Source organism: Medicago truncatula, chromosome 1, assembly GCF_003473485.1.
Source record: "Medicago truncatula cultivar Jemalong A17 chromosome 1, MtrunA17r5.0-ANR, whole genome shotgun sequence".
Lineage (NCBI taxonomy): Eukaryota > Viridiplantae > Streptophyta > Magnoliopsida > Fabales > Fabaceae > Medicago > Medicago truncatula.
In genome coordinates this window covers 51,026,546-51,039,119 of record NC_053042.1, presented here as the reverse complement: position 1 = coordinate 51,039,119, position 12,574 = coordinate 51,026,546, and positions in this window count along the sequence as shown.

Here is a 12,574-nt window from a genome sequence, read left to right as displayed (position 1 = left end):
TAGACCTTCTATTTATATTTTTTTAGAGCTCTCTAAAAAACCAGCTCAAAATTCAATTTCTAGGTTGATGGTTTGATGTTTCTTGAGTTATTGGCGCATTAAAAATTCATATTTAATTCATCCGTTGTCGAAAAATTCTAATTTTTTGTGCGAAATATATATATATATATATATATATATATATATATATATATTATGTTCTTAATATGTATGCAAAAAATAATGAAAAAAATTCAATCTCTGTATAACTTTTTCGAACGCGCAGTTGAAAAAATATCGTGATTTTACGCGTTTCAGTAAAAAATTCAAAATAAATTGAGGATTAGTCGAAATACTACGAAAAATTTGCAGATCCTCTATATGTATTTTTATATAGGTGTCTGCAAAAAAAAACAGCTCTAAATTCAATTTTTAGGTTGATTTTTTGATGTTTTCATGTCTTAAGTTTTAGGCGCGTTAAAAATTCATATTAATTCGGAAATTTTTGTGGCAGAAGTTATTTTGTTGTTCTAAACATGAGTGCAAAAAATCGTGAAAAAGTTCAACCTCTACGACACTTTTTCGAACTTGTACTTGAAAAAAAAAAGCAATTTTGCATGGTTTGGTCGAAAAATCAAAATAAATCGAGGCTTAGTCGAAATGCTACAAAACTTTATAGACACCTCTATAAAAATACATATAGATGATGTGCAAAGTTTTGTAACATTCCAAATAAGTGTCGATTTTTTTTATTTTTTCAATTGCGATTTTGCGCATTTCGGTCGAAAAATAAAAAAATCGAGACTTAATCGGAATGTTACGAAACTTTGCACATCACCTATATATATTTTTATAGAGGTATCTATAAAATTTCGTTGAATTCTGAATAAATTTTGATTTATTTTGATTTTTAAATCGAAATGCGTAAAATCACAATCGGAATTGCACTTAAGTGCAACAAACCAGAAGCAGTCAGCGGAAGTTAAATGCTGCCGGATATGCCAGTGGTAGTTAACTACCGTTGAGAATAAATTCGTAATTTCCATGTCAAAACAACAATTTTTTTAAATGTGCGGTTTTGCACCCTTGGTTTATTTCGAGCAATTTTGGCCTCCAAGTTTACCCGCTTTATGATTTGGTAGCCCTCATTCAATTTTTCGCTGAGTTGGTGTTTTGTATGATATGTCATCGTTGTTACTATGCCATGCAGATTTTTATTAAGTTAAAAAATCTAAAAACAAATCTGGTTTCAAGTGCCTTTGTCCCTGTATTGAATCCCTTCTCACAATCCATAATGCCTCGTTCATCTGCTTCCAACATAAAAATTCTCACACCACCCCTTTCAATTGTTGGCAATAAGATCGGTAGGGTAAGTCTAAACAAGAGTAAACGTTGGAGCGAAGTTTTGGTTATTGATTGGAAATGAAAAATGAACTCGATATTTCAATATAAGAAGAAACAAACAATCCACGTGAGCAGGGACATGCATAATTATATGTAGGGGTTGAGATTCGAACCCAGACACCTCACTTATTCACCTTGAAAAGGGTAAATTCTAGCCACCAGATTACTTGACAAAAAAAAAAGATAAACAAAATGTTATCGTTGTGGAATTCCAAAGCAGAGGAAATACGAACTGTATTCTCATATGAATCTATGTGATCATCAATAGGGTAACAAGATCTCACATGCATATCCAGCAATCATGATGGTAGTTCAGGAGAGTTCATTTACCAATGTTTTTGTAATAATGTTTTTTTTTGGTTTATCTAAAATGTGCAATATTGCACATGTTAAAGCAACTAAAAGTATAAACTTTTTATTGAAAACAACAATTACTTATCAAAAAGGTATATCATTAATATAAAATGAACAAGTTCCAATACAAATTTATTATTTTAAATTTCTTAACATGTGTAAATTTATACGTGATAGAAAAACATTTTTTTAATGTAATTAAATCTACGTGGCATATTGTTAAGGATGACATATCATACAAAAATGCCAACTAAGCACAAAACTGAGCAAGGGACTACTGTTATACCCTGTTTTTGGACCTAAAAATACTGGGTCCAATTTCATTTCAAACTTTGTCAATTGTCAAATTTCAACTGCACAGTTCAAATTGTCTCTGCCTCGCAGTATTTTCAATCACAATTTTACCTATGTTTTTCTTGCATAAAACCTTTTGAAATGTCTTTACTTGTCTTGTAAGTCATTCGAAAGTATCTCTGAATCATTGCGTTGCTTTTTCTACAGTTTATTTCAAAATTTGCAAAAAGTCATACAGAAGGGTATTTTGGTCATTTCCTGCAGTGGGACCCATTTTCATCCTTGTGACTGTCTCTGAGTCTTTTCAGATTATGTTTTAACATTTCAGCAGTAAACCTTGCTAATTTCATTTCAAACTTGCGTCTGAGTCAGTGTCAAGTCTGTTTGAGTCAGTTTAGGTCGTTTTTAGCCCTAAGGGCATTTTGGTCATTTCACACGAAATTTTGGCATGGGGAGGTTACTTTGAAGTACCTCATTTAGGCCATTGGTTCGTTTTAGTCCGTTTTGTCAGTTTTATTTGTTGTTTCACTTTACGTTTGGTCAAATTACGTTTTTTATTCAAATTTTATTTTATTGCATTTTGGTCCCTCAATTGAGGTCCCAAAATTGCATTTTTGTCCAAACTTTTTTTATTTCATTTCAAGCTTTTTTTAATTTTGCAGTTTAGTCCTCAATTTCTCTGTTTTTGCAGAAAGGTCCAGAATCCATTTTAAGTCCAAGCTGCGCCATTTTCATACAAATCCAGGTGTCACTATCCTATTGGTTCCAATGCACACATGTCAAGCTATAAAAGGTGTACAGTGCCACACGTTTTTCCATTCATCACACGCCAACTCATAAACACAAATTCAATTTTCTGTTTCCAGTAACTGAATCAAAACAGAAAAAGTTTCTCAGATTCACCAAGAACAAAACCCTAACCGTTTTCCAGAAACCAAAAAAAATCATCAAAATTCATTGAATTTTCCATTGATTCTCAGAGATTCCTGAGGAATCAGCATCATAGAACCAATTCCTCTGCAATTCAAGCGCAGCTCCGTCACCGTTTGGCAACGAATCCAGGCGCGATCACAGAGATAACAGCGAGAAGAAGAGGGAAAGAAAACGAAGAAGATTGAACCGGTGGAGAAGAAGAAGAAGGTGAATCAGTGAAGAAACACCGTGTGGTTTCCAGTTTCAAAGCAACAAAGTCACAAAAGAACCAGATCAAAGTTTCCAGAAGCTCTTCCTACAGAGTCTCCGAATCGAAAATCACAGGTAAACAACTTCAACATCATTTTCTTTGAAAAAGCATGAATCAGTGAAGTAAAACAAACCGAATCCAAAGATTTCCAGAATTCAAAGCCAAGGCCGTAACCGTAAACACAAAACCTAGATCCATAAGGATCTAAGTTTTGAAAACAAGAACAAGCTCTAGAGAGGCAATGAACGACGAAACGATGTAGATCCGTAAAGATCTAAACGTTTTCTTTCAAAAAAGATCAAAATCAGTTTCAAAACCGTACGGAGTTTTTTTCCGATCTACGTCGTTTCAAGATTCGTTTGAAAAAACCAGTGCCAGAATCATACTTAGAATAAGAAGACGAATCAGAAAATGTAGGAATCTTAGAATTCTGGAAATTTCTTTGCCGGAACCCTAGGAGGTTCATCGGAGAAGATGAAGTTTCCGGTCACCTTCATCTTCTCCGGCGACATAGCCAGAAACCGGTGAAGGTGAGAGAAGAGAGAAGAGTGAGTTTAGAGAGAGAAGCTCTGAGAGAAGAGAGAGAAAGAATTTGTAAAAAATGAAAAAACCGGTGCTAGCATGTTTATATAGGCAACTGAACCGGACCGGTTCAAGACCGGTCCAATCCCTTCAATCCTGAGCGTTGGATCTAGGGCTTCCCCCTCTGGATCAATCCAACGCTCCCTGTGCATCCGGATCTTTTGGTTTTTTGGGCTTGGGCTTTATTTCTTTGCTTTTTACGTTTTTGTTTATTTTTTTGCTATTTGCACCACTTTTCTTTGCTGATTGAACCCCTGTATGCTTAAAATTTTCTCTAAAAAAAATCTCCAAAAATTGTCACATGTTTCTTGATATTTCCTTAGGGTTTTTATGACATTTTTGCACATTAAGGATCTACGAAATTTTTGTATAATTAATTCATAGCATTTTAATTCTCTTTGAATTATTTGTTATGGATTCTTCTTCACACATTTGTCCTTGATGTGAGAATATGTGATAAAAGCTACTTGATGTGTTAATATGAGAGATTTGTGCCTATAATTTCATGATTGATTTGTTGTTTTGATTTGGTTCATAAGTTCTTGATTTTATGAACAAAATATGCATATTTTGAAAGATATAAAATACCAAGTTTATTCTAGAAAATATGGCATGAAACCATGCTTGCATGTTTCCAATAATTCCATGCTATAACTTGAGATAAAGAAAACTCTTTCAAAATTTGTTAAAGCATGAGAATTAGAGGCCAAGAATGCTTTAGGTTTCATACCTAAATTTTTAGGGTTTAATGTCATTTTGTTAACTTTTTGTGCCATCTTGCATGCTTTTATTTCTTAGTACTTGTTATGTTTTTTTCTTTTCACTAACAAGTTTATTTCCATGTTTCATGCATCTCATTTAGCATTCCCTCCACCTTCTTTAGCCTAGCATTTATTTTTGCAAGTTTTAATTCATTTTAGAGATGTAATTTGTCATCATTGTTTTGTAGCTTGGCAAAGGGGCCATAGAATGTATTTAGGCAATTTTTGTAATATGGACTATGGACACTATGACGCACCGACACGCACACACTCACCCTAGATGTATGCTTAGGATTGTATGCATAGATGTATGCTTAGGATTGTATGCATAGATGTATGGCTAGGATTGCATGATTAGATGAACGCTTAGTTTCGAACACTTAGATAAAAAATCAACTTTTTTCTAAAACATGCAAATAACACTTGAAAACCTTTTTGAAAATAAAATGGAGTCAAAACTCCTTATTTCCCCTTTATTTTCTTAAGTAAAATCTTCAATCAATCTTAATCCTCCTTGGACTTTATTTTTTGCAAAATGACTAATTCTACCTCACGCTTTCTAAATCTTATGCCCTTGAGGCCTCTCATTTCCTTTCTTCAAAATCTCTTTTCAAACTTAAAATCAACCAACAAAAGCAAAAAAAACCATTTTTGAGAATGAACTACGAACGGTTTTGATCCCTTAAAAGGGTACGTAGGCAATGAGTCAAAACTCATCCAAGCCGAAATAAAAATCAAATTCTACTTCTTCTCACCCCCATTCTTCACTAATCATACATTCCTTTTTACAAATAAGCAATAAAACTAAAAGCGTAGAAATAAACTTAGGATAGCGGTTCTTATGGAATACCATAATCGCTCCGGGTGCCTAACACCTTCCCGTAGCGAAAACGACCCCCGAATCTAGAAACTTTTTTAAGGGTTTTTCTCCTTTTACCCTTCCCAAGAAAAAAGAGAGATATCAACGGTCGAAAGGTTCAAGTCCAATTAGTGGCTTGGCACCCAAAAACCATGATAACAGAAATGGCGACTTCACTGGGGACATTTTTAGCGGGTCGCGCCTAGTTTTCCTTAGTTTATATTTACGCTTTATTTTATTGCTTACATATGTGAATATTTGTTTACTTTCATTCAACGTGTGGGGTGAGAATATCAAAAGTCCTAACCCGGGCTGAGTGAACTTATGTTTAGGTAGAGATATAATCGACAATTCGATCCGGGGGTTGCCTCGTGTATTGGATTATGCGATCAATCTCACATAGCTGAGGCATTTTGAAGGTGATATTGTCGGCGTGTGTTGTCATGCTTAGGCACTTCACTTTCAATTGTTCGACGAAGCTATGAACCGTAGTTACCAAACCCATCCTAGCCTTTTTAGGACGTAGTGCGGTGGCTAAATTGAGTGTTGTCTCAAACTTTAGTCGTCACGCGATACTACACTCAAACTAGACCTTCTCACAAATAATCATGGAACGGGTGTCGTCCTGTACTACCATGATATATGTGAGAGAGGTTGCAGTTTGGGAACTGTGTTAGAACCTTGGTTACTACTATCCAAAGCCTTAGTTCACCGGACGCCGTGTCCATCTGTTACTTTGAATCTCAACCCACCCTGTTCTTTGTAACTAAACAAAACAATCATGCATACATGCATTCATGCATAAACATTTTTCATGCATTCATCGAAGGGTTTAAACAAATGAGAATTTTTGTAAATAATCACAGGTATGAAGAAGACTAAGTGCTACAAGTTCAAGGAAGTGGATCTGGTTGGTTTGAGAGAGTTGGCACTCAAGGTCAAGAGTCAAACAGGGTTCCGACTCCGATATGGGGGATTGCTTACTTTGCTCCGAACCGATGTGGACGAGAAGCTAGTGCACACTCTAGTGCAATTTTATGATCCGAGCTTCCGTTGCTTCACTTTCCCGGACTTCCAGTTGGTTCCTACTCTCGAGGCTTACTCCGGTCTAGTGGGTTTACCTATAGCCGAGAAGACACCTTTCACCGGTCCCGGGGCTTCTCTTACTCCTCTGGTTATTGCTAAGGATCTCTACCTCAAGACTTCCGACGTCTCCGACCATCTTATTACCAAGTCTCACATCCGGGGTTTCACTTCGAAGTATCTTCTTGATCAGGCTAATCTCGGTACTACTCGTCAGGATACACTCGAGGCTATTCTTGCTTTGCTTATCTACGGGCTCATCCTCTTTCCGAACCTCGACAACTTCGTGGACATGAATGCTATCGAGATCTTTCATTCCAAGAACCCGGTTCCTACTTTGCTAGCGGATACTTACCACGCCATCCATGACAGGACTCTCAAGGGCCGTGGGTATATTCTTTGCTGCATATCTCTCTTGTATAGGTGGTTTATTTCGCACCTTCCGAGTTCCTTCCATGATAACTCGGAAAATTGGTCCTACTCTCAGCGGATTATGGCTCTCACTCCTGATGAGGTCGTCTGGCTCACTCCTGCCGCTCAAGTGAAGGAAATCATTATGGGTTGCGGAGACTTTCTCAATGTACCTCTTCTTGGTACCCGTGGAGGAATCAACTACAACCCCGAGCTTGCTATGAGACAGTTCGGTTTCCCTATGAAGTCGAAGCCCATCAATCTTGCCACATCTCCAGAGTTCTTCTTCTACATGAATGCTCCTACCGGACAAAAGAAAGCTTTCGTGGATGCTTGGTCCAAGGTTCGAAGGAAAAGTGTGAAGCATCTAGGTGCGAGATCCGGTGTCGCTCATGAGGCCTATACTCAGTGGGTGATAGATCGAGCTGAGGAGATTGGTATGCCTTATCCAGCTATGAGATACGTGTCTTCATCCACTCCGTCTATGCCTTTACCTCTACTTCCCGCGACTCAGGATATGTATCAGGAGCATCTAGCTATGGAGAGTCGTGAGAAGCAAGTGTGGAAAGCTCGGTACAATCAAGCCGAGAATCTAATCATGACTTTGGATGGAAGAGATGAGCAGAAGACTCATGAGAACCTGATGTTGAAGAAAGAACTAGCTAAGGCCCAGAAGGAATTGGAAGAGAAAGACGAGCTGCTTATGAGGGATTCCAAGAGAGCTCGAGGACGACGAGATTTCTTTGACAGATACTGTGATTCAGATTCCGAGTCCGATGATCTTCCGACTACTTCCTATGCTTGAGAGCTCTATTTGTTTACCTTGTTGAAAATGTTGTGTAATTCTGTTTATTTGCAAGATTTCTAATTTGTTTTAAAATCCTTCGATGAAAAAATAAGTCTTTTGCATTCGCATTTGCATATCATGCATCATATGCATCATGCATTGGTCACAAAGGCTTCCAAGTGCTCACTATCTCCTGGTTCCTCTGCCGCAGTGTGAAAAGTGGCTCGTGCTCAGAGAGTTTACGAACCAGATAGAATTGATCGAACCAGAGAATACAGAAGAAAGAAAAGGGCTATGGAAGAAGAGAACGCTCAGCTTCGCACCGAGTTAGCCTCTCTAAAGGAGGAATTGGCTAAAGCTAATGACGTCATGACTGCTCTACTAGCTGCTCAAGAGCAATCAGCTACAGCTATCCCTACAACCACAGCTGCACCAGTAACTACAAGCGTGCTCCCTACCACTTCTGCAGACAACCGCTTTACTATGCCAGTGGGGTTTCCGTATGGGCTTCCACCGTTCTTCACTCCCGTTGCTACAGCAAGCACCTCGGGCACTGCTAACAATGTTCTGATCCCTGCAACAAATGCCGCCTCCATCATTGCTACTTTGCCACAAACAACAGCAGCTGTCACTGAGCCTCTGGTACACACTCTGCCTCAAGGTGTTAACATCAACACACAGCACAGAAGCATCCCCGTAACCAAGACTATGGAAGAGATGATGGAGGAACTTGCTAAAGAACTCCGTCACGAAATCCAGGCCAACCGAGGGAATGCAGACTCTGTCAAAACTCAAGACCTTTGCTTAGTGTCAAAAGTGGATGTCCCTAAAAAGTTCAAGATTCCGGACTTCGACCGGTACAACGGGCTAACTTGTCCTCAAAATCACATCATCAAATACGTCCGGAAGATGGGCAATTACAAAGACAATGATTCCCTTATGATCCACTGTTTTCAGGATAGTCTGATGGAGGATGCCGCAGAGTGGTATACTAGTTTGAGTAAGAATGACATCCATACCTTTGATGAGTTAGCCACCGCTTTCAAGAGCCATTATGGGTTTAACACTCGACTGAGGCCAAATAGGGAGTTTCTCAGGTCCCTATCTCAGAAGAAGGAGGAAAGTTTCCGTGAATATGCGCAAAGGTGGAGAGGGGCGGCTGCCCGTATCACTCCTGCTTTAGATGAGGAAGAAATGACCCAGACGTTCTTAAAGACGTTGAAGAAAGATTATGTTGAGAGGATGATCATCGCTGCCCCGAACAACTTTTCGGAGATGGTCACCATGGGAACCCGCCTTGAGGAAGCCGTCAGGGATGGGATCATTGTGTTTGAGAAAGCTGAATCCTCTGTGAGTGCATCGAAGAGATATGGTAATGGACACCACAAGAAGAAAGAAACGGAAGTGGGGATGGTGTCAGCTGGAGCCGGTCAATCAATGGCTACTGTTGCTCCTATCAATGCAGCTCAAATGCCTCCGTCATACCCATATATGCCGTATTCTCAGCATCCGTTCTTCCCACCGTTTTATCATCAGTACCCTTTGCCGCCGGGCCAGCCTCAAGTGCCCGTCAATGCAATTGCCCAACAGATGAAACAACAGTTGCCGGTTCAACAACAACAACAAAATCAGCAAGCTAGGCCTACTTTTCCTCCTATACCAATGTTGTATGCAGAGCTTCTTCCAACTCTACTCCAGAGAGGGCATTGTACAACTAGACAGGGTAAGCCCCCACCTGATCCGTTGCCTCCAAGGTTCAGGTCTGATCTCAAATGTGACTTTCATCAAGGTGCCTTAGGTCATGACGTCGAGGGGTGTTATGCTTTGAAGTATATCGTGAAGAAGCTCATTGATCAAGGGAAGCTGACTTTTGAGAATAATGTCCCACATGTCCTCGACAATCCGCTACCAAATCATGCCGCTGTGAATATGATCGAAGTGTGTGAAGAAGCTCCGAGACTTGATGTCCGCAACGTCGCAACTCCTCTGGTACCTCTACACATCAAGCTGTGCAAAGCTTCTCTGTTCAATCATGATCATGCCAAGTGTCTGGGATGTCTCCGTGATCCTTTGGGTTGTTATACTGTTCAAGAAGACATCCAAAGCTTGATGAATGATAATCTTCTGACTGTCAGTGATGTTTGCGTGATTGTGCCGGTTTTTCACGATCCGCCTGTCAAGAGTACACCTTTGAAGAAGAACGCTGAGCCTTTGGTGATAAGGTTGCCAGGACCAATTCCTTATGTTTCGGACAAGGCAGTGCCATACAAGTACAATGCTACTATGATAGAAAATGGAGTAGAGGTGCCTCTAGCCTCGTTTGCCACAGTAAGCAATATTGCCGAAGGGACTTCTGCAGCGCTAAGAAGCGGGAAAGTCCGTCCGCCGTTATTTCAGAAGAAAGTAGCTACGCCGACCATTCCACCAGTTGAAGAAGCAACCCCAACCGTTGTTTCACCCATTGCTACAGATGTGAATCAGCCAGGCAAGTCTATAGAGGATTCAAATTTAGATGAGATTCTGAGAATAATAAAGAGGAGCGACTACAAGATCGTTGATCAGTTGCTGCAGACTCCTTCGAAGATATCTGTCTTGTCATTACTCTTGAGCTCTGAGGCTCACAGGAATACCTTGTTGAAAGTGCTGGAGCAGGCATATGTTGACCACGAAGTTACGGTAGATCGGTTTGGTGGCATAGTGGGAAATATTACTGCTTGTAACAACCTCTGGTTCAGTGAAGAAGAGTTGCCGGAAGCGGGAAAGAGTCACAATCTGGCTTTGCACATCTCGGTGAATTGTAAATCAGACATGATATCAAATGTGTTGGTGGATACCGGTTCCTCTCTCAATGTAATGCCCAAGACAACTCTAGATCAGTTGAGCTACCGTGGGACCCCGTTGAGGAGAAGTACTTTCTTGGTCAAAGCTTTTGATGGATCTCGAAAGAATGTGCTGGGAGAGATAGATTTGCCGATAACCATTGGCCCTGAGAATTTCTTGGTTACTTTCCAAGTGATGGACATTAATGCATCCTACAGTTGTCTGCTGGGAAGACCGTGGATACACGATGCAGGTGCGGTTACTTCCACCTTACATCAGAAGTTGAAATTTGTGAAGAATGGAAAACTCGTTACAATCCATGGTGAAGAAGCATACTTAGTCAGCCAATTGTCTTCTTTTTCTTGTATTGAAGCAGGGTCTGCTGAAGGGACTGCTTTCCAAGGTTTGACCATTGAAGGTGCAGAGTCTAAGGAAGCTGGGGCTGCTATGGCTTCATTGAAGGATGCTCAGAGAGCCATCCAAGAAGGTCAGACTGCCGGCTGGGGCAAGGTGATACAGCTCTGTGAGAACAAGCGTAAAGAAGGTCTCGGGTTCTCCCCGTCATCAAGGGTTTCCTCAGGAGTCTTCCACAGTGCTGGGTTTGTTAATGCTATCTCTGAAGAAGCCACTGGATCTGGTCTCAGGCCTGTATTTGTTACACCAGGAGGCATTACGACAAATTGGGATGCCATTGACATTCCTTCAATCATGCATGTTTCTGAGTAATGTGTCTTGTTGCTTTAATGCTTTGTTTTCAAAATAACAATCCTCTCGCTCTGCCCAAAGCGAGAGTGATATTTTCTGTAAGGGCATGTTTGTTTCGGCATTGCCGTTGATTAATAAAATTTTGTCGTTTCTTCCACGACTACTTTTTTTTAGTGCTTTTTCCCTTGGAAACAATGGTAATGCCAGAAAAAACCAAAACATTTGTATTTTCTTATTAATTTCAAAAATCTGCATGAAAAAAAAAACTCTTTCTAAAATCATCCAATCATTATATGCAGGTTGAACCATAATAAACCCGTTGAACACAGTAATCCTACGGTTCCTCCAAATTTTGATTTCCCTTTGTATGAAGCCGAAGATGAGGAAGGTGATGACGTACCATATGAGATTACTCGGTTACTTGAGCAAGAAAAGAAAGCCATTCAGCCTCACCAGGAAGAGATTGAGCTTATCAACATAGGTACCGAGGAAAACAAGCGAGAAATCAAGATTGGTGCTACTCTAGAGGAAGGGGTTAAACAGAAGATCATCCAACTCCTCCGGGAATATCCGGATATTTTTGCATGGTCCTATGAAGATATGCCAGGTCTAGACCCTATGATCGTGGAGCATCGGATCCCTACCAAGCCTGAATGTCCTCCCGTCAGGCAGAAATTGAGAAGGACTCATCCTGATATGGCTCTCAAGATTAAGAGCGAAGTTCAAAAACAGATTGATGCAGGTTTCCTCATGACAGTTGAGTATCCCGAATGGGTTGCCAATATTGTGCCTGTGCCAAAGAAGGATGGTAAAGTTCGGATGTGCGTTGACTTCAGGGACTTGAACAAAGCCAGCCCAAAAGACAACTTTCCATTACCTCATATTGATGTGCTTGTTGATAATACCGCTCAATCTAAGGTGTTCTCCTTCATGGACGGTTTTTCTGGTTATAATCAGATCAAAATGTCTCCTGAAGATAGAGAAAAGACATCTTTTATCACTCCATGGGGTACTTTCTGCTACAAAGTGATGCCGTTCGGCCTAATCAATGCTGGTGCTACCTATCAAAGGGGAATGACTACTCTGTTTCATGACATGATTCACAAAGAGGTCGAAGTATATGTGGACGACATGATTGTGAAGTCAACAGATGAGGAGCAGCATGTTGAATATTTGACAAAGATGTTTGAAAGGTTAAGAAAATACAAGCTGCGATTGAATCCCAACAAATGTACATTCGGTGTCAGGTCCGGAAAGTTATTAGGCTTCATTGTCAGCCAAAAGGGCATTGAAGTCGATCCTGATAAAGTCCGGGCCATCCGAGAAATGCCAGCTCCACAGACAGAGAAGCA